Genomic DNA, 25,880 nt, shown 5'->3' on the forward strand with positions numbered 1-25,880 from the left:
CCTCACAGACAGTGGAAGAGTCCAGCTCTTTACAAAAAGCTAAAAACATTTTATGGAACATTGTCGTCATCTCCCAACAGGGATGACAAACAGTTGTAAAGTGTGTATATATTTTTGGTGACACCCTGTATGTTTATGTCAATCTTACTCGCTAAAAATGTATGTAATGTTGGTGCTACTGATCTACGCTCGTACATGTCATTCCTTTATTAATCGTCCTCGTCGTTGCGATTAATCTAGAGGTAGAAAAGCTATATAGAATAAGAGAAATGGAAAAATAAAGAACGAACACACCTATAATCAAATTCTAGGGTGATTAAACGTATTTCTGTAAAATAAGCGCGAAACAAATCACATAACGTAACTATCACTATTGTTATAATTTAAGTAGCCATAGGTAAAGTCATGGATTGTACCATGTATAATGCAACAGTGCTACTTGTGATTGTATTTTACATTCACGAATAACAATATTTACTTTATTTCTATTGTTCACAACCTTATAAAATTAACAGGGATTAAGAACGCTGTATCAATGTCGATGTACTTTTAAGTTGTTGATTACGATTCGTTTTTGTTATATGTAAGAAGATTGCCTTAAATGTCTGGTGTTAAAAATCGCAGAATGAGTTTTTTATCGAATGATTTAAAGTGAAAAAAATATTTATGAAGATAAATTGTGCTCTTTTATTTCTTGCAACGTAAGTTATATAATATTATGGAAACCCAGTTGAGCGCTGAGGACATGAATTTTTTTTTTTAATTGAGTAATAGTCTGCTCATTCTACACGTACTGTATAAACTATATAGCGTTACGGTATTATGGCAGTTACTTATATACAGAATTGTTGCAATCAGAATATAGTGACAGTAGTACGGAAGGGTGCGGAACAGATACATCACTATATTACAAAACTCCTTCGTTTACAGATCAATTTAGTTTTTCATTTCGTAATGTTGTTTAGTGTTTGTATTGTAGATATCGCCGCAACCGAATTGCGCACACTTTAGATCCAGAATTGAACACAAATCTCACTGACCTGTTTTGCGCACAGATTTTGATCGAACGTTGCCACTTTAATAGCTCTAAAGTCTGTGCGCAAAACTGTTTTTTCTTTAGACAAGAAGAGAGAGAGAAATTAGAAATAATTAGGTTAGGTTAATGCCTAATGGTTATCGTCTATGCCTATCTAATACTACCCTTCCAGCAAAAACACGTGTAAGTCCACACACACACACACACACACACACACAAACAAACACAACAGAAGCGAGAACGACTTGAGAACATTTTACATCTGACAACATCGCCTCATTTCTTTGTGCGCAATCTTGTACATTGTGCCAGTTTGTCAACGGCTTATCCGATACCTCTGATAATACCGGAAAAGTGTGTGCAATCCGGCTGTAGCCGTAGATATTTATAAATATGGGCAGTTGATGGTTGAACTTTATTTTGTCTTTTACCTACATTTATTAGCAGCCGTTTGCAGTTTTATAAGTGTACAATATTATTGTCGGCATGGCGAAACTTGAGACCTAACTTGGGTGGGGGGAATATGGAGCTTAACTTTGGAACGAGCTAAATCAATAAGGTTTATATCCCATAAAAATAGCGCCAAGAACTCTTCTGCTAAATAACTGTTAAATTTACGAAATCATGAGAAATACTCATTACTTGCTTATCAGGTTCTAGGACAAAAGTACCATTAACTTGGTAACATTTTTTGGAAGCCAACTGTCCCCTCTTGCACACGCCAAGTTACGCTATGATTTTTGGGCCTAACGAATCAATCTTTGAAGCATCGCTATTCTGTATAACCACAGTATTCGAATAACCTTTTTCTTTTCTGAACAACTCTCAACTTATCTGCAAGTTTTCAGACACACCCCGTGACAACGATTTTCGTGTTACAAGTTCCGCAGATAACAGATTGCATCCACAGCGACAAACTGCACATTTTTCTCTTTCTCCCCGCCAGACAAGAAGAAAAGCACACAAAAATCAGGGTCGAGTTTCCTTCATCTTCCTGCGTCATGTTAAGGAAGCTGTCCCGTTGCGATGTCGTGTTAAAGTGTCGTAGACAATTCTCTCGTGGATCGATGTCTCCAGTCGTATGACTCAACGGAGCACGCTGGAAGCTTGGAGAAAAATTTGTTGGATTAGCATGTTAAATGCCCCGCACACATAAACCGCCTCTGCCCACGCGCTTCTAACCATGCAAATGGAGGACGGAAGTTTGTTGTTTTAAGATTGAAACTCGCTTCTTGGTGTCTTCGAGAAGGCGCTGCGTGGAAGATACTTTTTAGATACTCGGTACAGTATTCTCTTCACTCATGTGAGTCGGGAGGTGCGTGTGTGTGTGTGTGGAATTGATCCATCGCCCCCCCTGGATATTTACATCGTTTATTTCAAGTTACAAAAAAAACAGAAACCTTGTTATTTTTATTGTTAATAACAGAATAAAGTTCAGTTAGTATTCGAATAGATTAATCAAGCTGCGTCAGCTCGAAAAAAATAGTGTAAAATGTATTCTAGCAATGGCGGCGATTGGGTACCAAAACTAGGGTTCAAGGTGCCAAAACTGGGGGCAAATAGAGTTAACTTTCCCTCGTAGATAAGGTTTATCATAGTGCGGGGGCAAAAAGTGGGGGGCAACTGACCCCTGATCGCCGCCACTGTATGCTATAGCATTTAACCCAAATAATAAATGGTTCCACATTATTCACGATTCTGAAAATTAGAGTTTTATGTGAGAGGTCAAACAACATATACGTAATGGCAAAAAGATGCCCCGTAATATTTCAAGATGTAAAAGTTAATAACAAAACAGAATAACTGTGCATATCAGTACTATAACTGTATGAAATGTAAAAAGATAATGAAAAACCGTTGTGCTGGATACTGACTAATCCAGAGGATCGAGTTGAAAATTCTCCCCAAGGATATAAAATAATAATAATAATAATAATAATAATAATATGGAATATATTTGGTTTACTTTTATTAGATTATAATAGTTAATATTGTACAATTATAATAATAATCATGATAAAAATAATTTACTATTCAAGCTTTATGAATGGCTTGATCCTCCTATAAAAAATTCTGGCGACGTCCATGTCTTCACTGCGAACTTACTAACCAATGAACTCTACCCTTCGTAAACCCGAAGGTTTATGGCTGCAGCAACACAAGCCTTCCATCCTGGACAAGACCAATCCAATGTTTTCCATCCTTACCGATTTCCTTTAGGTCCATCTCAATATTATCCCCCATCTTCGTCTTGGCCTTCCTACAGGTCTCTTACCATCAGGTTTCCCAACTAGAAACAGTTAAATTATTCTTTCCTCTCCCATTCCTGCCACACTGCGTCTTCACTGCGAAAGTATCGTTAATCTCAGGGTTTGATTATAAATCTTTATAATTGTTGTTACTTTCATGCCAGTTTTTTCACATTTTAACATATTTTAGTGAATCGATACTTAGACCCTAATTATTTCTATCTCATTATTGTAGTATATTGTTTTATTAGCAGTTGCGGCGATTGGTTCCCAAAATAGGGGGGAGCAAAGACAGTGTAGATAAGGTTTAGCATAGTGCGGTGGCACCCCCCTTACCCCCCCCCCCTAATCGCTGCCACTGTTTATTAGTGTAAGATTTTTCCTTATATTTTATAATTCTCGTATTTCCGAAATTGCATTATATTATTAGCTATTACTTGTTCCTTATCCTGTATTGACGCCTTCGGACTGTTGTCAGCATTTTATACCAAATTAAAAGATAAAACGAATGTATGCTTTAACACTGACTTACCATCATTCGACACAAAGGCTCTTGTTTCTTTCGTCGTATATTTATTTATATCGTTATATTTGACGCGATAATTGAAAACAAATGTCATGGAAGAAATTAATAAACATCTATTACCTACCCGGAATCCACACTAGGAGAGCCAACCGTCCCGATTTTATCAGGATTGTCCCTTCTTTTCGGAAATTCTCCGCCACGACTTTGATGGGACACATAAATGTCCCTTACTATTATTTTTACTGCTCATATCCACTAGTTATCGGAATAATCTTAACGTTCAGTCAGCTCGCCATGTCGCTGCCAACAGTAATTCGCAAGTTGTTAGTGTGCTACGAGTAGCCTACTATTCTGTGTTACAAAAATTAAATAGTAGAATAACATTTTGCGTAGGAATAGCTATAGTGCAGTATTTATTATTTCTATTTATTTACGTTTTTGGATTATGCATTTGGTTGGCCTATTTACATTTTCCCCTCTCCCTTAGTATGTGTGTGTTTATTAATTCAAACATATTTTTTTCCTATGCGATTTTTCTTACATATAGTCAACAATGTATCCCGACTTTTTACTTTTTCAAGTTGGCAGTATGTTCAGCTAATCCATATAATAGTGAAGTTCCTGTTTGTAGTACTACGTACGGTTCGTATAAAAACTATGTTAGTTAAACGGTCGATATCCCAAGTGCCATGTCCTAGATCCACCACTGCTTTCAAGGTTTGATTATAAATCTTTAGAGAGCTCCTTACCATGTTGATTGCTTCCACATACTCAAAGATGCTGCATCCATAGTCTGTTCGTGACTTGAAGACTAAAATTGGTAAGTGCCACAATAATTCAAACACCGTTTTCCACGTTAAGCTGTGAAATGTGCCATGCTTTATAATGTGGTAAACGTGAAAAGTGGCTGGTAGCTCTCTTAAGTAGTTCATAGGGCGTGTAAAGAGGTCACTAGTGTGCACGTTCTTACGGGCTGATGTGAGGAACGATGCGATTCCCAACACTTTCGCTTTTGACACTTACAACGTTTACCACTTTTAGTCCTCATTTTCGCATCTGATTTGCAGAAGTGATGACTGATGAGTCTACAAACTTATGTTTGTAGAATAGCAGGTGGGGTTATCATCAGCATAGTTCGATCACTTTTACTCTTAGTTGAAGCTAGACATGTATAGGGAAATTACCATACAACTCTCACAGTCCGAATTCTGATCTCCTCTGTACCATGTGCAGATGCTCCGAAAAGAAGAAGAAAAACGGTTTTGACAATGCAGATAATCAATAATTTTTCTATAATAGCATTTTCAAAATTGAAATAGAAAATTAAATTTCATTTACACGAGGAAGCGTTTAGGCTATATACAGTTAAATATACACCAATAACCTGAAAAAGATACAAAAGCGACATTAAATTAATAAATACAAACCCACAATGCAAGTTCTTCAAAGATACGCAAACCTCTAGACTAAGCGTTTACTGTGAGGTTCGCGTTCTTCTAGTCAACAATTAATAATGTTAAGATGTTTTATTTCGGCTGGAGAGTAGGCGAGCTTCAGGCACGCCATCTCCCTTTTTCCTCTTCAAAATTAAATTGTGACAGAATTTTCGATGGAATGCCTAAATTAAGAGAGTAAACACTCAATCTCTACGATGGATTTAAAACTTCGATGCAACCTTGAAAACGTGCCACAGAATCAAGACGCCTGTCATATACTTTTCCTGCCTCCAGAAATTATCGAGAAAATCATATCGTTTTTCACCTTCAAGGAAGTGACAGGCTTGAGAACGGTTTGCCGTGCCTTCTATGACGTTTGCGTTTACGTTCTGAAAAAAGAAATGTCCAGAGTCGCTGCCAAAATCGAACACCAGCTGGAGAAAACCCAAGGAGACATGCTGGCTTCCTCTAGCCTTGATAAACAATTCGATCTTTGCCTTCGCTATGATGTCCTGCAAGTTTTGCGATGTGAACTGAACGTCATGAGAGCCATCTGTTGGAGGTATGTGAGGAGCAATGTCTGTGGTTTCTTCGCAGGGGAGATTCTCGACGAGTTTAACATGATTCTCGGGTGCTCTGAGAGAGAAAGCATGAGGCGTTGGTGTTACTTGGTCAAAGATACTGACAAACTGTTTTCCTTGGTGGCAAAATTCATGGATCATGTCGAATTAGCTGTGGAACCGAATATGGAAGATGCCGTGACTCCTTTCGGTGTCAAAGTTGTAGATATTTTGATTTGTTGCCTGAATTCCAAGTACGACCTTACATTAACTTACAATGAGCTTTGCTACTGTCTGCGTGGATCTTTTGAGGTTACGGATATCAACGCGTTCATTTCCCCTCCAGAATACGAGGAAGAAGTTGTTGAAGCAAATTTCCAGAATTTAAGTGCGCTTGGTCGTTACCTGAGAAACCTTATTCGCCTTAATAATATGTTTCACCCTTTGAGATATCCCTGGGAAACTGAAGCCGAAACAATCGATGTCTTGGAGAGAAAAGAGATAGGTGACTTCATCAGTTTAGGAGGACTGAATGTTGACATCAGCGCCTCTGGTTGCGGGATACAAAAGCTCAGGATTCAAAGGAAGTTTCTGAGCAATGATGCTAAAGGATTGAACCTGAAATGTGACGTACAACTCTGGTCATCAAACAAAATAGCTCCACTGTCTTTGGAGAAACGCTTGCCGCCTTTGCAAGACAAACGTACAAGCAATAAGAGCTTTGATGACGACCGACTGGCTCAAAGTGTGTCTGGGACTGAAGAAACTGCCTCAGAATTTTCGAACGCGCCACCAGATGGATCCACACTCGAGACCGTATCGTCGTACAAATTCAACATGAAACTTATCGTTCAAGATATCCCTACAGTCCCCGAGCCATTTTTGTTGAGGGAAACAATTTTCACCGTGATCCAGTCCCCGACCGAATCACACGTAATTGTTGACAGTCGTGAACCGACCGAAATTAATTGAATTTGTTTTATTGTTGCATTGATTTGGTAACAATCTGTTCAATAAATTACATAAATATTATTTTTATTTTTTGAATGTTCGTCCAGAATTTAATTACTACAATCGTACAGTCGGATACATACATATTACAAGGTGAATTTACATACTTATGTTCGTGCATTTTCCTTTAATAGCTATGCTACATAATAATACAGACGATGTCAACTGCGTTAGCTAGCACCGTGTTTTTTAAAAAAAAAGTATTGTGTAGAACGAAGGTAATAAACATGAAGAGGGGCAGTTTGCCTGGTATTATTTTTGCATTCGACTGTACATTTGTTTATGTGAGACAAAGTCGAAGGAAATAGACACGCGGGTTTTAACTTTTCTGTCGATGTGGAGTAAGAAGATGAAAATTCAATTTTTCTCTTAAGCGAATGATCTTTGCCAGAAAGTGCGTCTACGGAACTAAAACTCTAAGTCGCGTATATGTATTTTGTAAATAAGTCTACAAATCCTTTTTTGGTGTGAAAATCAAGAAGACATGTTCAAAGTAAACAAACTGTAAAAGAAATGTCGACAGTACAATCACTATCTTTCCACCTTGTAATTAAGTTCTAATTCTTTTTTATAATACATCGCTACGACGCCAGGGGTTCCGGGTTCGCAGCCCAGCCTTGGTATGGGTGTTCTTTGTGTCCCTTCATCAATTTCATATCATCACTCATCGTCATCTTCGTGATTAGCTAAAAATGGCAGAAACGGATATAAAATAAACCAAATGAATCCATTTTTATTATTCATCAGTAATTTTAACTAAGATGAAACTTAATGTACAAAATAGAAGTAACGTAGAAACTATTTGATTTGGAACCAGTGTCGGCGATTGGGTTCCAGAACTGGGGGTGGGGGGTAAGTTGTCTAAACTAATGAGGGGGCAAGGGCAGTTCACTCCCTTGATACATGCGAGGGCAAAAGTGGCTAAAACTGCCCCCACGCCCCCTCATAATCGACGCCACTCTTTGCAACTATGTCAGAGGGAAAACATTTATATCATGAACCAACACAAAATGTTTCTGCAAACTCAAGCTAAAAAAAAAGAGCTGTTGTATTTTGACATAGCACTCCTCGTATTAATGCATATTAATTATTTCTCAACTTTCTATATATGCCGACCTCTGTGGCGGAGTGGTTATCTCAGCACGCTACGACTTCATGGGTCCCGGGTTCGAATCCTGGCCTGGAATGGGTGTTCTTTATGTGTCCCTTCATCAAATATCATCGAATCAACATTCGTCCTCATCTACGAGATTAGCAAAAAAAGTGGCAGAAGAGCGAAGTAAAATAAACCATATCAATTAATCAATCAACTTTCTATATTTCACAACTTCCTCTTTTCCTTCCAGATTGTTTGCAAACCCCCACTTAACGTCATTTCTTGTTAACCAATAAGAGTCCAGTACCTCTGATGTGTCTACCTGAATATATCCTACCTTGAAGGCTGGAAATGTTTGCAGGTCAATATTCGTTTGGTATGGATTCAAGGTTGAATAGCGTGTCTGTAAATGCTAATCATACACGGACTTACGTACCCGCATGACGCATCCTCATTGCAAATAAATGAAACCTATTTCGCCACAGCTCGTAACTGCCACGTGAACATGATGCGTGTATAGTGTGCACGAACGACAAAAGATGGTCAGTCTTTCTTGTTTTCACGACTGTTCCATGGTCGTTGAGAAAATGGGGGAGGAGATCGAACCGGTCCGTCGACCTCCCCCCCCTGGAAATTGGAATCGTTCATTTCAAGTTACAAGAAAGAACAAAGCTTGTTATTTCTATTGTTAATAACGTAACTAAAGTTCATTGTTCAGTTAGTATTAGAACAAATTAACTATAATAAATATTGCGTTAAATCGAAAAAAAAAATCATGTAAAATAGAGAACCAGGCTATGTTATTTTCATATGCTATCAATTAATCCAAAAAATAAATGGTTCCACAGTTTTCAAAATTCGAAAAATTAGAGCTTTTGGGAGAGGTCAAACAACGTGAACTTTATGAGTAAAAATTTTCCCTAACTTAGGTTCTTCGTTAACGAGGAGTGTAAAAGTTAACAAAATAGACTGTGCATTTCAGTATAAATTGCATTGTAAAGGATTTTTTTGTTTTCAAATATCATACAATTGTATCAAAGTCTTGAACGAGGCACGCCTCCCCGATGGCGCAGTGGTAGCGTCGTCGCCTTGTAATCAAAGGATCCCGGGTTCGATTCCCGGTGGAGGCACATAGTGGTTCGGATCCCACTTTAAACTGTAGGTCCAGTCCCGATTAGCCTTACTGTACATAAAGTGGACTTAAAACAACAAATAAATCAATCAATCTTGAACGAGTCAAAGTGTGTCTCGGACACTATATAGCCTTGTATTGTCTCGATTTTACAGAGATCTGTTTTGTTCACTCTTGACATCCCTAAATAACGCCAAAAAATACGTTTATTGAGAGAAATTTTCACACCGAAACTACCCCTGAGGGGCATTGGTGCATGTAAATTATAAAATACAACATGGTGACATCGCACATAATATATATCTATACATCAATTGGGCAGTATTTTTTATAGTAGTATAACATAATGTAATAGTAAAAACATACAATGACAAATCATATGTTTAAGTGGACTAGTGCTGTAAAAGTATAATATTATACAGTGTATACAATCTAAATTTATTTTAAAAGTTATTTTATTCCTGAAATTCTTTAACTGAATATAATGTATATTCCAGTAGCAATTTTTTCACCTTACTTTTAAAGACCGTGGTTCTTTCAAAATTTTTGTAACTATTTGGTAACATATTGTATAACTGCCTGTGTAAAAGGTCCTGTTTGGTATGCAGTTAGCAGCACTTTAGGAATGTGGAAGTTATTATTTTGTCTGGTATTGTAATTGTGAGTGTCTATGTTTTTTGGATAGTTCGATTTTGTTTCATGTATGATAGTAAGTGTTTCAAGTATGCACAAACTTGGAAGTGTTAATATTCGATTTTTTTTTAAAAAAAAAAAAAGTTTAGAGTCACTCGGGGGAATACGCCCAACTTCTTTTTGGGCGATTTATAGCTTCGCTAAATGAAGGAGTGTCGCAATAAAAAGGATGTCAAATGAAAGCTACATGTTTTGTTATTGTTACCTATAAGTTTCATTACTTTTTTTTTTGATACTACAAAGAATTTTATTTCCTAAACAGTATACAAGATATGGTTACATAGAACGATTATTTTTTTATTATTATTTTTTTTTTTTATGTATACGGATAAAAGTAGTCAAGCTACTTTCGGAGGTATGTGCTTATGCCCTGGTACCTGAAAATTAACCCAGGGCGTCAGTTCCGTGATTTTTTTACGGATTCCCCCGCTTATCTTTGATTCATCCTTGATTTCCATTATTTTTTTAATTACAATAATTCACTGTGACATTGGCAAGAATGTCCCAGTGTGAAGAACCAAATTTGTTCGGTTTTCCTGAACAAAGTTGGTTTCACATCATTCTACAAGGTAAGAAGATTAAGATAAAGGTTAGAAATAGTAGGAAGTAAATAAGTGTTAGTGTTTAACATTAATATTATTTATGATCACAGATACGAAATTACATAAGTGTGTAATTGGGTGGGTAATGTTTTCTTAGGATAAGTTTTATTGTGTGTCGTGTACATTAGTGTTGATGGATGAGATGAGGAATGGACATTAACACGATTCTATGAATGTTAAGCAGGGTCTATGTTCTGGTATGTTATGTTTGAGATAGTGAGAGTATTATTGGCTTTGAGATGTACGTATTAATAGTAGGAAGAGATATGAAAGAACGAGTGGTACCTGATGCAAGGAGACTTGCGGGAGACCAGCAAGAGTTGGTCGGACTGGGATGAACATCGGTACGACGGTTGGTACCCGGGACATCATCAGGAAGGGAAGAAGTAGGGAGGGATTTCCTGGGAAGTATCGGGTACATTAGTACGTTCGGTAGTGGAAATATAGAGAATTGTCAAGAATCAGTGAGAGAAGTTTGCAGTGTGTTTAGTAACGAGAATAAAGAAGGGGGTGTAAGATTACAATTTAAGAAAGAAACGAAAAAGAAGAATCTTGGTTAAATTCGGTTGGTTCCTAGGTCGAGACCTTGCAGTGTTATCCTTTGCCTTTCTCCGGGGAGACGTAACCTTTTTTCGTTTTGGCGTATCACTGTCTTCTGTATTAGTGTCTCCTTCTTGATGTTCCTGTGGGAGGTTCTGCTTCATTATAATGAATATAATGAAGTTTCATTACTGTAAATCATATAGCAAAAGAACCAGAGAGAAATAGACAGATGGGCGTCAATTTGGGCAAATCACCCCGTGTTCAGGGTAAAATGCCCACCCATTAGGGGTAAAATGCCCAATACAAGAAACAATTGTTGTCATACTTGACATGACATATTTAAAGGAAAATAATACACAGCATTAACTGGAAGATTATTAACGTTTCTTTGGTAAACAAAACATAATTTGTACAGACAAGCATAGTGTTTCTAACAACATTTATTTTGAATTTACCATTGCCTCTTTTACTGTTTACATTTGTGAGAAATTGCATTGCACTTTGGACACATGGACGTGAATTTGATACATATTTCATGCATCCACATCTACAACGATTACGCTCGACCCAGTCACATTATGGTCCTTTCTTATCATAGTAATAATGTCCATGGGCATATTGTACTTAATTTCTGTGGGAATATCACCCCACAGCTACAAGCAGAAAATTGAAGCACTTGATTGGGCATCATGCAGCAGTTTCATTCTAATATGTTTCTCTGACCCTTGATCTTTACACCAATATAATTCAGTTTCTTTCTCTCTTGGAAATATTATTGCACACTGTTAATACAACAACGTCCAAAAAAATATTACCTCAAAAATTGTCTTCTTACCTCATTAAATTAACCCTGGATGGCTTCAGAATCTTCTCACAAGCTCCAAACCTGCTGCCTCGTCTCACGAAAGGGAGCGCTTTCAAACAAGAGTCGCAGAGTTACCACAACATTAACGTTGCGCGAAATACGAGGGGGTGGACATTTAACACCAATGGGTATATTCCCCAGAGAAATATATTGGTAAACAAAGATAGACTGTACTTGCCATATAAAGTGATTAGAGTGAAGGACTTTATCTCCATTCCTAAATGTTATAATTGTAACGACATTGGACATGTAAGTAAATACTGCAAAGATGAAAGCACATGCAGAAAATGTGGTGAGCAACATACTGTAGAAAATTGCAAGTCGGCTAATGTTCGTATTTGTATTCCGTGTAAAATTCGGAAAAGAAATTGCAATAATAATGCCTGTCCTACCTATCAGGATTTATTGGATAGAGTAATTTCAAAAACTAATTATGGATAATGTACACAAGATTACATCTAGTAACTCCATAAGACAGGTAAGACTAATACAAAATAATGCAAAAGGGGCTAAAATTGCAATGCAAGAAATTATACAGTATATCTTAAACAATAGTATAGACATTGCTATGATTCAGGAGCCTTACCATTATAAAGTTAAGCTCCTGGGTCTACCTCAATCAGTCCGTGCATTCACCTGTACTGAGGTACCAAAGGTAATGAATAAAGATATTCAGGTCATGTGGAACAAGACACTCTCAACGTCACATTGTATTGTTCTAGATGTGGATATGGGCACTGGCCCATGGACTTTAGTAAATGTATATTGCCAGTTTAAGGACCCGATATCACCTTACATACAAATGATGGAGAGAGCAGTTCATGGATTGGTGGACCGTAAGGCCAATGGAATAATTAGGACAGATGCCAATGCCAAATCTCCTCTTTGGTATAGTGGCGAATTGGATGATAGAGGAAGAGAAATGGAAGACTTCCTTTCAAGTGGAGGATTTTGCGTGATAAACAAGAAGTCAAATACACCAACCTTTTGTAGTAGTAGTGGTGCGAAGTCAAATATTGATATTACCTTGGTTAATTATGGTGGACGATCGTTTCTGAATAACTGGTGGGTGAAAGACCTTACCACCAGCGATCATAATGTTATAGGATGGAACATTTGGAACATTAGTCTTGAAAAAGAGAGTTTACAACAGATACCAAATCAATCTCAAAAAAGGAATTGGAATAAAGTGGAGCAGAACAAATTAAGATCTAAGGTTACAAGTCTACTCGCAAGCAAACCTGTATCTCTGGATAATAATATAGAAAATAATATTCAGATCAGTACATCTGCTTTAAAAACAGCTATAGGCTTTTTTTTCGGTGCCGCAACATGAAAAAAATAAACAAATTTGGCCAGTCTATCTGTTGAAAAGAAGAACCACTACAAGACGGCTAAGAAAATTATTCCAAAAAGCAGTAGATCCCAGACTTAAAGAGCAATATTTAGAGAAGTACCGGAAGTCTAAGTGGATTTACGCAGAACTGATTAAACAATACAAAGTCAGGATGTGGGCTCGACTGGTACAAAGTAAAATTACGAAGGACCCATGGGTCATTCTATATAAAGCCGCAACAGGCAAATTAAAAGAGATCTTCACTCCTACCACATTGAAAAAGATGGAAAATTCCTATACAACTACTTGGGAGGACACAATCTCATATTTAATGGAGGTGTTGTTAACATCCGATAGCGAATTGGAGGACTCGGAAATACATCAAATTGTAAGACAGCAATCACGGGAACCCTATGAGAATGACACACTGGTTTATCCATTTGCCAAGGAAGAAATTGCCTTAATAACAGATCGACTGAAGTGCAAAAAAGCCCCTGGACCTGATGGCATCACTAATGAGGTCATTAAGATATTAAAAAATGAAATGTTGGAGTCCTTGCAAGTGGTGTACAACCAGAGCTTGGCTTTTGGTAGGTTCCCAAGGGAATGGAAACATGCAAATCTTACTATACTTCTTAAAGATAAGAAAAGAGATCCTGAGGAACCAAAATCCTATAGGCCGATATGCTTATTAAATGGTTTTGGTAAGATACTAGAGAAACGTATAGTATCAAGACTCAATGAAATAAGACTATTAACCAAACATTCAGCAAAACAGTTTGGTTTCATTCATGAGGATGCACTTAACTATGTTATGAATTTTGTCCATGGAAATCAACACAAATATATACTGCCCATCACTCTAGATATATGTGGAGCTTTCGATAATGTATGGTGGCCATACATCCTTGAAGTACTGAGAGACAATTATATACCAGGATCTCTCTATAATCTGATAAAGGATTATTTAGGCAATAGAAGCGTACAGTATAAAGGATAAAAAAAAGGTCGTAACAAAGGATGTGAACACGGGTTGTCCGCAGGGCTCAGTGTTAGGCCCAACCCTATGGAACCTTACTCTAGAGCCTCTGCTGATGGAATTACATCAGTATAGGGAAGTTGCTGATGTGATAGCGTATGCAGACGATATACTTATTCTGATTATCGCCAACAGTAGAACTGAATTGGAAAGAAGAGCTAACCGAGCCATAAGTCTGGTAGAAGACTGGACTGAGACATCAAAAATGAAAGTTGCCAAAGAAAAATCTTATCATATCTTACTTAAAGGGAAGCTATTAAGATCTCCAATTATAAGGGGTACAAAAATAGCTATTTAAAAATCTACTAAAATTAAATACCTTGGCGTGTTCCTGGAAGCTCAATTGAGATGGAGACAACATATAGAGGAGGTTTCCTCTAAGGCAAGGCCCTACTACATAATATCTTGAATATGGGGAACTCGGCATATAAACTTCCTTTTGATGTTTCGATGATCTATTATAGATCAAACTTCCTGCCAGTGATATGCTATGCTGCGTCATCTCACAGCGCAAAAACAAATCAGAGATAGCCTCAGATCTGTACAACGAAATGTCCTGTTAAGGATCCTCGGAGCGTTTAGTACAACATCCAAAACTTCGATAATAGCTGTTGCTGGGGTACTCCCCTTAGACTTCGAAGTTCGACAAAGTGCCGCTTGTTACTGGTGGAAAAAGGGACTAAAAGAAAAGGTACATGACCTGCTGGGAACTCGGGTCAATTCCATCCAAGAAATTAAACAACACTTATGGAATTCTTGGCAAGAAGAGTGGAGTCAACTCCAAGAATCTGCCCAGACTAGAAAGTACATACCGGACGTACGGGATAGGATGAAACTTTCCTTCTTCAAACCAAGTAGGGGTATGGTCCATTTCATGACGGGTCATGGCCCATATAGGACTTATCTTCGAAGATTTAATCTTAGCAATGATGATCAGTGCTTAACATGTAGGGTGAAAGGAACACCGGAACATGCAATAGTCAGCTGTAAAAAGTATTCTGATAGTCTGATACCACGATTAAGGCAGGGTCTAGATGAGGTCAAACTGACACAGGAAATCCATAGCATCAAGACCTTCGGCAGGATTAACAGACTGGCCGGACTAATTTCGTCATTAGAAGAAATTGACTAGAAATCAACATCTCGAGTTAGTTCAGGAAATGAGACTTCAACATTAAGTACCACCCGACAAGTTGGAATAAGAAGAAGTAGCCGAATCAGACAAAAGAAGATCCCATCGTCAAAACAGAAGACCGAAGAAAATGGACAGACTCAAAATGAACGAAGATATTATGAGGAGGGCCCAACCGCCTTGAATCGAAGGAAGTTCTACATAAAATCCTTAAGAGGCAGTGCAAGTTCGAAGAACTAGTGACTTGCAAAGTCGTATGGGTAATTGGTGGAAACTAATTAGCGATTGTGAGGACATTGACGTTCCTGTGAAACGGATTGATAGTGTGGAATTAAGTGTGGTTCTATCAAGATTTGACTATGTATGGACGCGAAGTGAAAAATGGAAATTTTGGAACTGGTATAGTGTGAACTTTGATATGATGAGAATCATTAAGAAGAATGAAGAAGATGACCACAACCTTATGGAATGAAGAAGAAGCCCTTGGAACTTCCTTCTCTTCTGGAAGTCCATTTCATTTGATTCTTTTATGAGGCTCAAGGTCTAAGGACTTGTAATTTGGTATGTTCTAATTATTTAATATATATAAAATTTCTCTTTCATTACTTATTCATTATTTATTCTTATTGAAGAAGATAGCCCAAATTCCTTGAAAGCATAATAAGAAGAAGCCTTTGGAACGTCCTACTTCTGGAAGACCAGATACTTGCAACTCCTGTTCCTTTTGGGAGGCTTAAGGTCTAAGGACCTATATTACTCAATAAATGTACTAGATAATATCATATATTCCAAGTTAGTATTTTATTATATTGATCATTATAAATTTCCGTAAGATTTTCAAGCTGAAAATCAGCACCAACCAAATCCTTAACATATACAAGTCAATTTAGAAATTTTGGAAACACTGGTCAAACATATACTCTATGTGATCAGAAGTATCCGGACACCCACGTGAAAATAAATTACAAGTTTGGGCACCCCTCCATCGGGTACACTGGCAGTCAATACAGTGTTGGCCCACCCTTAGCCTTCACGACAGCGTTCACTCTCACAGGCATACTTTCAATCAGGTGCCGGAAGGTTTCCTGAGGAATGGTAGCCCATTCCTCGCAGAGCGCCAAAATGAGAAGAGGTATTGATGTGGATCGGTGTGATCTAGCACGAAGTCGGTATTCCAAAACATCCCAGAGATGTTCTATGGGATTCAAATCAGGACACTGCGCAGGGCAGTCCATTCGTGGGACGTTGTAGTCGTCAAACCACTCCCCCACAAGCCCTGCAGTATGGACGGGTGCTCGGTCGTGTTGAAAGACACAATGGTCATCAGCGAACTGGTCTTCGACGGTAGGCAGCATGAAAGCTGTTAAAATGTCAACGTAAGATTGTGCCGTGACATTGCCATGTAAAGCAACAAGGGGGCCAAGCCCCCTCCAGGAGAAACATGACCACACTGTAACCCCGCCACCTCCGAATTTCACTTTCGGCACTACACAGGCTGGTAGATGTCGTTCACCAGGCATTCGCCACACCCACACCCTACCATCGGATCGCCACATTGGGTACTGTGAATCATCACTCCACACAACGGTTTTCCACTGTTCTATGGTCCACTTTCGATGCTCCTTGCACCACAAGAGGCGGCGTTTGGCATTTGTCTGTGTGATGTTTGACTTATGGGCAGCTGCTCGGCCATGGAAACCAAGTTGCCGCACCTTGCGCCAAACAGTAATGGTGCTTGGAGTAGATCCTGATGCAGTTCGGAATTCCTGTGAGATGGTGGCGATGGATGATTGACGATAATGCTGTACGACCCTCTTCAACACTCGATGGTCTCTGGAGGTCAACATGGGAGGTTGGCCTGCACGCTTTTGAGTTGTACACATCCCTTCACTATAACATCGGAAACAGTGGACAGAGGGATGTTTAGGAGGGTGGAAATCTCACACACAGACTTCCTACACAAGTGGCACCCAACCAACTGACCACGTTGAAAGTCTGTGAGTTTCTCAGACCATCCCATACTGCTGTCTCACACTGTCTGCAGGCTACTGAGTTCGCTGACTATGTGTTCTATGCGGTAGATGGCAGTACTGTGTCGCCCTCTATGATAAACATACGTTTCGCGGTGTGTCCGGATACTTTTGATCACATAGAGTATATGATTTTGTTTGTTATATTTTATATTCATATTCTGTATATACTTTTCTTTTATTATATTTATTCCTCAAGTACAATAATCTTAGAAAACATAAACATATATATACACACCTTGGTTTTATTAATAGGCACCAAGGTCAGAAACTTCTCCCTACAAATACTCGAATCCTCTTCCATATTCCAATCCTAAACGGGACACTACCGCTCTTGGCAAAATAACAGCTATGATAAGCAATCTACGCAAAAGTATACCAAGAGAGAGGGTTGCGTAGTGTAAGTGGCGAGAGGAGGCTGGAGGACTTCGTCCCTCAGTGTCCCGATCTATATTCCCCCGAGTGACTCTACATATATCCGTTTTGTGTGCATTTGCCAAAATACGCAATGCTCTTTTTTTAATTTTAAAATGTAACTTCGAATTCTCATGGATGTGTAACCGGAGCAGAAGCTATACGGCTGTCTAATCTTCTACCTAATTTTAGGCAGCGCCGAATTCCAATAAATTCATTCCCCACTTAAATCCTCATTACTTAGTCATATAAAAGGAGGGAGGAACAACGAACAGTGTAACCACAGATTAGTGTAACAATGAGAAGGATGAGGGGGGATTGGTAGTACAAACAAAACAGTAGTTATATTGTGTTTGCAATTGAACAATATAATATTACATAGTACGAGGAGTCCCTGTAGATTATATTACATAGTATGGTACAGTGGGATCCATGAGTATTACCGTACAAATTGTGCATGACTACTTTCATTAATTTTTCTCTTATATTCTATGTGTTTTTAGCGATGAATCTTTGTGTATGTTGGTGCAGAAGTTGTCAACAGCTTGTTTTGAGTTTTCTTTTAATTCTTGAAGCTCTTATTGGGTGAAATAGAGTGCATGAACGTGGTGATGGACAATTTGCACTGTAATACTCAAGGATCCCACTGTACATAGTACCCCTAGATATAAATGCCCTATTTATTTATTTTAACATATGTATTTATCTATTTACATTGTAACATACTTTCAAGAGAACAAAATCAACAACAAAAGTTACCACGACAAAAATAATACAAAAAACAAAAAATTAAATTATGTCGATTCACGTCATGACTGCATACTTAAACTTTATAATAATATTAACACATAAAGTCGTGAATAGTGTTGGGCAATATATTGTCCAGACGATATACCGCGATATTGAAAAAAATATCGTCCAGGCGATATCAACTAATAGATATGTCTTCACGATATTTTGGCGATATATAGGGTAAGTGGGGGGAATATGACCACCTTAAGAGAAAATTTATAATATTTCAGAGATGTATTGAAATACAGAAAAATTACATATTGCAAAATGTAGAACAGTCTTTCCGCAATATAGAGTAGTACACATGAGCAAAACTCTTTTCATGCAAATAAGAAAAAAAAAAAAAAAAAAAAAAGACTACAAAACCCATTTTACCCCGAACGGTGGGGGTAATATGAGCCTACTGTTGGGGAATATGAGCATGATGAGTTTGAAAATAAATATTACAAAATATACACTAAAGGCAAGTCACGATATAACACTGAATGATTCTTCAATACGGTACATATCATAAAATTAACTTGTATGGCTCAAATAATCCTTCACCCGCGACAAGCAGGGCAGATAAAATGTACTTCATCCTCCTCTATGCCAACGCAATTATTATGATATCATACGGAACAGTATTCACAACGTATCCACTCTTCACCTTCATTGTCTCAATGATATCACCCTTGCATATACGGCACTCGCTATCTTCGCCGCTAGATGCAACTGTAGATGGAATAGTACCTGAACTTGCCATGGATCGTGCAGACACATGAGTGAGACACTTCTTTTTGACTGCAGAAATAATTTCTGATGAGGTAAGCTCCCTTGCTTCTTTTGGTTGCCTTCTTCGGGTCACAGGTGACTTGTAAATAACAGGAATTGGTGACAATGTGTGCACAAGTTTCCGAGGTTAATATATTGTGCGTGCAAGCGTGTTTGCACACTTTGATCTTACTGCATGTGAAGATGTAGGAGAAACAGCGTCATTGAGCGATCCAGGAACTGTAGATTCACACCTCTGAGATCCTGAGCAGAATGGACTGTTGACAGACTGTTCCATGACCACTTGAGAGCTTCCGCTTAGAATTGGTTGGGCCGGTGTAGTTCTATCCTCTTGCTTGAACGAGGCTGTGTCGTCTTGCAATAAGGATCTTTCATCATGTGTTCTCCATGTGCTCTGCTTGCCAGGTTTGCCTATTGGACGTTCGTCTGTACGTTTGTGGCATCTGGAATGCAAGAATGAAACAATGAATAACATACAAAACCAAGGGCCACAATACGTGAATATATGTAACACAACTCTTAGCAAGGGCAAGAAAATATCTATCCTAGGAGGTCACTAGGATGAAGAATCAGCAAAGAATAACTACATACGTAGGCTTGATACGAACGTGCCCACCGCGAGTGAGATGGCATTTCGATACACTTCCGTTAGCAGTCCACAGTATTTTTTTTTTTAAAGTTTTCAATTCAAACTATTTACACAGAATCTATACTATAAGTAGCAACATATCGTAGGATGCAGTTTTTCTTTACAGCGTAATGAGATTTCTGAGGTTTGGAAATATATTCCATGTCTCTGAATTATTTGTTTATGAAAAGCCAATCTTCCCCTTATCAGAATTCCTATGCTCATTTTACCCCGACTTGCTGTGCTCATATTTCCACAACTTGCAACATTTTACGTAAGTTTGTACTACTGCTTTCACAACTCGGGACACCGGGTGATGCCATTTGCATTGCATGCTCCTTTGTTGTAGTTTCGTTGTTGCTATGTCAGTTTCCCGTTATTTTACGTTATGTTCTGCTCAGATCTTAACTCCAACTACTCTACAATAACATCACGTGCATTTTTTACTATAATTTAGAACAACACTTACCTTTCAATAGGCACACAATCTTCCCTGTCTTCAGCTGCGACGTGCCAATCAACACGCACGACGGCTTGGTCATCACTGATGTTGCCAACCTACAGAATATTTTTTTTCACCACACACAGCTCGTACTGTGACGTAAAAACCTTATGTGTGCTCATATTCCCCACGTGTCTATTTTCCCCCCACTTACCCTATCGTTTCAGCGATATATCGTTACGATATTTGGCGATATATATCGTGTGGGCGATATATCGTCACGATATTTTAACGATATATCGTAGATATTTGTCGATATATATCATTGAGACGATATATCGCCGATGTCACAATACGGAAAAAATATCGTATCATTTGTGACGATATATCGCGATATGAAATTTCTGATATCGTCCATTCCTAGTCGTAAACGTCCTAGGGCTTGTAATAAACAGCTTGAGATATTCCACTACCAATTGTCCTGTGAATATAAAGGGAATGTAAAGTTGAAAATTAAAGAATACCGGCCAAAATTTCAACCCTCGGGGACCCCGGGGCACCGCCCCTGCTGCCCTAGCCTATTTACGCCCTCGGACGTGTGGTCAGCACGTCGAACCCCCAGCCGTTATAGGAGATTTTTATCACCGGGTTACGCTACTCACTCGTAGCTCCCCAATTTCCTCACGATGGTGGGTTGCCTTCGGTCCTATACACAGGCCGAGAACCCGGAGACTGAACCCAGGCGGACTCGAACTTATGCCGTCCCGTAGTCGGGAGCATTAGGATAAGAGCTAAGAAATTTGGCAACGAGGTTCACTTTCGCTTTCTTTCATTCACTTTAACGTATACCTAACGTACTTTTTCTGTTCTTTTTTTTTCGTTGTAATAAGCACGTATTTAGTGCTCTTTACACACAGAGAACTAAATGCATCATATAGTTAGATTGATACAGCAGAACGCATCCATTGATGCACTAAAGTGTGTTTTATGGCCTCTGCGAAGAATCAGATTCACATTTGATGCATTTTGGTGCATTTTTGTAAGTCGTAAAATAAACACCAAAGTGCATCATGTGATGCAAATGAGGATTTCTTTCAGTCAAGATGTACTTTAATGCATCCGTTGATGCGTTTTGTTTCACCTTGATGTGTTTTGATGCACCTTCCTGCATCATTACTGATGATGCACTTAAACGTTTGGTCTGAGCTACATAAAGTCTGTAGTGCACTTTGGTGTTTCTTTTACGATATACAAAAATGCACCAAAATGCATGAAATGTGGATCTGATTCTTCGCAGAGGCCATAAAACACACTTTAGTGCATCAATGGATGCGTTCTGCTGCATCAATAAATATGATGCATTTAGTTCTGTGTGTATAATTAAAAGTCAAAATAATGAACGAATTTAAATTATCGTCCGTTCTGTTAACTGCTAAATTAAGAAAGATGATGGACTAGGATACTCTTCAAGCTTGTGTAAAGGTGTCAACTGAGGGGGCGAGAAACCCACAGAAAGTTTCATTGATGATGTCATCCACAGGGATGCTGTAGAAAGCCCAGACGCCTTAGTTTGCTGTAAATGTAGCTAAATTATTGCAAGCTATATTGTTATTTTATTGATTCTCATATCATTCTTAAAGTGATAGTAAATTAAACTGAATCACACTTAATTAAATTTAATTACATATCTGATGTAAGGGGAAATTTTATAATATTAGTATTGTTTTATTGGTATTATAATTTGATGCCTATGACATCCCCCCGTGAAGTTTGATGTCCCCCCCCCCCCTCCCGGAGGAAAGTGGCTGGTTTCAACACTACTTAAGAGTAAAGTTTGTACATTGATTTTGAAACATTTAGGGTTATTTATCCACGCAATCTGTAGGAAATGGTTGAGTGCTGAGGTAAATCGACCGTCTTGTCAGCAACGGCATTAGTTTTTTTTTTTTTAATAGATATATTTCACTACATTTTCCTTTTTAGTGCGAATTAAATTGTTAATACTCTTTTAATAGTACATATTATAGCATTCACATGAACTTCCCTTGTACGTGGAAATGCCTTGTTGCCGCTAGGGGATTAACAATGATGGTGTCCATGTTGCCTTCATCTATTTGTGTCTTGTACGTAGGTCTAGTTTTTACTTTTTTATTTGTTATTATTATTTGTCGTGTCTTGTCCTGACGGAGGTGTCATCCTGCACAATATCTTTACACAAATTTAGGTTCTCTTTTCATGATAATTATTTTTTCCATGCTTTCATCTTTTAACTAACGGTATAAAGTGGGCAAACATTTGTCCACAGTAACGCGAGCTGATTACTATTCACGATTTCCGATTACTATTCACGATTTCCGTCTGTTTAAATTTTAAAAAGGGAAAAAATTCGAGAGGACTCGTGTCCATGGCATTTTATATTATTTGATGTTTATGTAAATATGTTATTATTAAATACTATTCATTGTAATATAGTGCTTCGTTTCACTAGTCGATAATCTTGTCGTTACAATAATCAGAGAGATAAAATACATCATATTAATGAAAGTAAAACGTTAGCTTTCTTGAAACCATCTCGATATATTTTGGAAGTAAATTACACTTCCAGGATTTCCATTCTTTCACAAAGACCTGACGTACTACTCGTATCAGTACAGTTGTCACGTTCTGATCTAACAATTAAGTTCTAACAATGAAAATTTAATTAATAATAAGAAATATTCAAAGCGGGGAGAACATTTTCTTTCCCCGGTTGGGAACGAATCCACAAATGTAGAGCCTACAAGAGAATGGGGATTCTCTGGTTTCTCCACCTTCCCTTAGTTTCACCCCCCCCCCCCAAATCTTCCCCCTTGCGTATGGGATATCCGGGCACGATTCTGATCGTGATCGTCGACACTTACATACATGATTAACTTCGACAGCATTGATGAACAAACTGAAAAAAGAACCTAACACCCACTGTTCCGTATAGTTAGAACTTTCCGCTATTAAAAATGGTTATCTGAGATCATTTTAAGCGGGTTTGCATATAACAATGTTCAGTAGCGTAGAGTGAGATTACTTTCGTAACATCTCTGGCTGTCTTGCATTGGCAGCTTTGGGGCGAGTCATAAGTTTCGGAGCAGCCAATCAACAAACGAGCCGCTGGCGTCATCTCTACCCAGCACCTATCGCTATCCCTGTTGCTCGCGCTCTGGACTCTTGGTAGGCTCACTAACTGGACTCGCGCGGTCAGCTGGAGTTGTTATGAAAATAATCTGACTCTAACTAACACGCTTTGCGCCCTCCCCCCTGCAACTTTCAGTTGTGCGCCCCTACTCGTTAAAAAAATATTTCTTTTCTAAAATATTAATTCACGCGTATATTTATACAGAGCATTCCCTGACTGACATTCGCTACGAGACTCGGCGGCAAGCTGCCCGGCATCAGCGCTTGTCTTTCCCTGTGAACGGGGTCCGCTACAGTCATTAGAGTCGGCTATTAAAATTACAGTTTTCATACTGTGACTACAGAATGTGTTGAAAATGATGTCCCTCTGCTGCAACACATTCCTGGCATCTCCGAAAGAAATTGACATTTACACGTGCAAGTTCGTCTACTGTAATTCTCCCGATTTCTCGTACAATACTCTCTTTTAACTCACGGGTGGTGTGCGGATTGTCTTTGTATACTTTATTTTTTAGATTTTTACACTTTTTCCCCGTGACGTTATTATTTTACCATATAAGAATTTTAGCGGCTCTAAATGCTGTGGTTTTTGAGAGGCGGTGGATAGATATCCGAGGAGACTGTTCTAACCTTTGTCCTATCTCATCGAGTTTTGCCTCAGTAAACAAACGTGGGTTTTTCTTTCCACTTTTATTCAGAACTGACCCTGTTACTCTAAACTTTTTTGCGAGGTTTAATATAGTGGTCCTATATGGAACGGGAACACGAGAAAATTTCGTAGCAAAACGTCGTCGTACTTCTCCAGAATTCCTCTTTCAGAAGTAACACTCGACAAGATAAATCCTTTGCTGTAATGTAAACTTTTGTGGTGCCATATTAAGCCACAATCTTCAACACAAGGACACGACACAACACAACTTCCGAGGAAGGATTATACAGGCGTCAGTCTGCAACGTCAACAGAAAGGGAAAGAGAGCGAAGGCAGGGAGAGCGAAAAAAACAGATTGTAGCGTGCGACTGTCGCGGACCCGTTCACCGGGAAAGACAAGCGCTGACGCCGGGCCGCTTGCCGCCGAGTCTCGTATCGAATGTCAGGGAATGCTCTGTATTAGGTATATACAAATATGAAAATACATGTAATTTGAATGTGTACAAACTGGTACGAAAGGTTAAGGCAACAGACAAACTGTAATAAATTATGTTATAATTATGTGTGAAAATGCACTGTTACTACAAAAATTATGATATTGTGCGGTGAAAGTCAGCGTATTTCCTTGTCTGTGGTCTATCCTTCGGCGAAGTAAACTATTCAGGTAATTAAGATTTTTGTTCTAAGCTGGCAATCCACTTTCTGCTTTTCTAATGATGAACATTCTGTTTGCAGTTGTAGGGAAGTATGATATGTTGTATCGAAAATATATTTTAACACCCAATGGAAAACTTTTGTGAACTTTCGGTGTTTCTTCATTTATCATTCTTACTGCGCCCCTCCCCCTTGCACCGCGGGGTTTGCGGGAGTATTATTTACTACACTGCCACTGTTTTTTCACCGAGTTCTTCACTGCTTGTATTTGAAAATATCGATTATCTAAACATTTCGGAGGGGGCTGTAGCCTCATCAGCCAGTGCTACCACCTATCGATATCTGAATCGACCGTATTTCAATCACCCGTGCATAACTGAATCATTTCTACTACTACCAAAGCATCTTTTAAAAATACATTTTATAGAATTTTATGCATAATAATTTGTAGAGTAAGATTATTTCCATAACATCCCTGACTGTTGTGTATTTGCAGCTTGGGAGCCAGTCACAACTTCCGAAACAGTCAATCAACAAACGAGCTACTGAAGTCATTCCAACCCGGCACCAATCGCAGACCCTCTTCCTCACGCTCCTCGCTGTCGGTAGGCTCACTAGCTAGACTCGCGCAGTCAGCCAGAGCTGTTCCGAAAATAATCTGACTCTACTATTTGATGAAAATGTGCGTGTTGAGTAAAAAATTAGTGTTACTGGGCACTGGCACTGATGGAGATACCCCCCTCCCTCAAACATTTCAACTGAAGGAACAATCACTAACAACACTCATGCCCTGGCCAAGATTCCAACCCAAAACCATGCACGTTGTAACCCGTTGTGCTAACCACCTGGGGAGGAGGGAAGTGCAAAATATTCAAATGAAAACAATAAATAGTTCGGGAAAAACCAAAGCGGTAGCGTAAATATACCCACTCCTTCTTAAAAATAATCCTGGATTATAATTTTGAGTGTGTGAATAACTTTTTAAAAAAGTTAAAATGGCAAATTGAATTATTTTATCCGTTCCTAGATCGCAGTTATGTAAAAATCTACCTTCACAGTTTCATTCTCCTCCG

At 38.5% G+C, this 25,880-nt stretch overlaps 1 protein-coding gene across 1 annotated transcript in view; it reads left to right on the forward strand.

The window, feature by feature from the left end:
• Positions 1-25,880, forward strand: part of LOC145984912 (sodium/hydrogen exchanger 9B2-like) — a 144,806-nt gene that overhangs the window by 50,785 nt on the left and 68,141 nt on the right. The gene's annotated exons all lie outside the window — the stretch shown is intronic.

Source organism: Lepisma saccharinum, chromosome 3 (assembly GCF_977018435.1).
Source record: "Lepisma saccharinum chromosome 3, izLepSacc3.1, whole genome shotgun sequence".
In the NCBI taxonomy this organism is placed as follows: Eukaryota; Metazoa; Arthropoda; class Insecta; order Zygentoma; family Lepismatidae; genus Lepisma; species Lepisma saccharinum.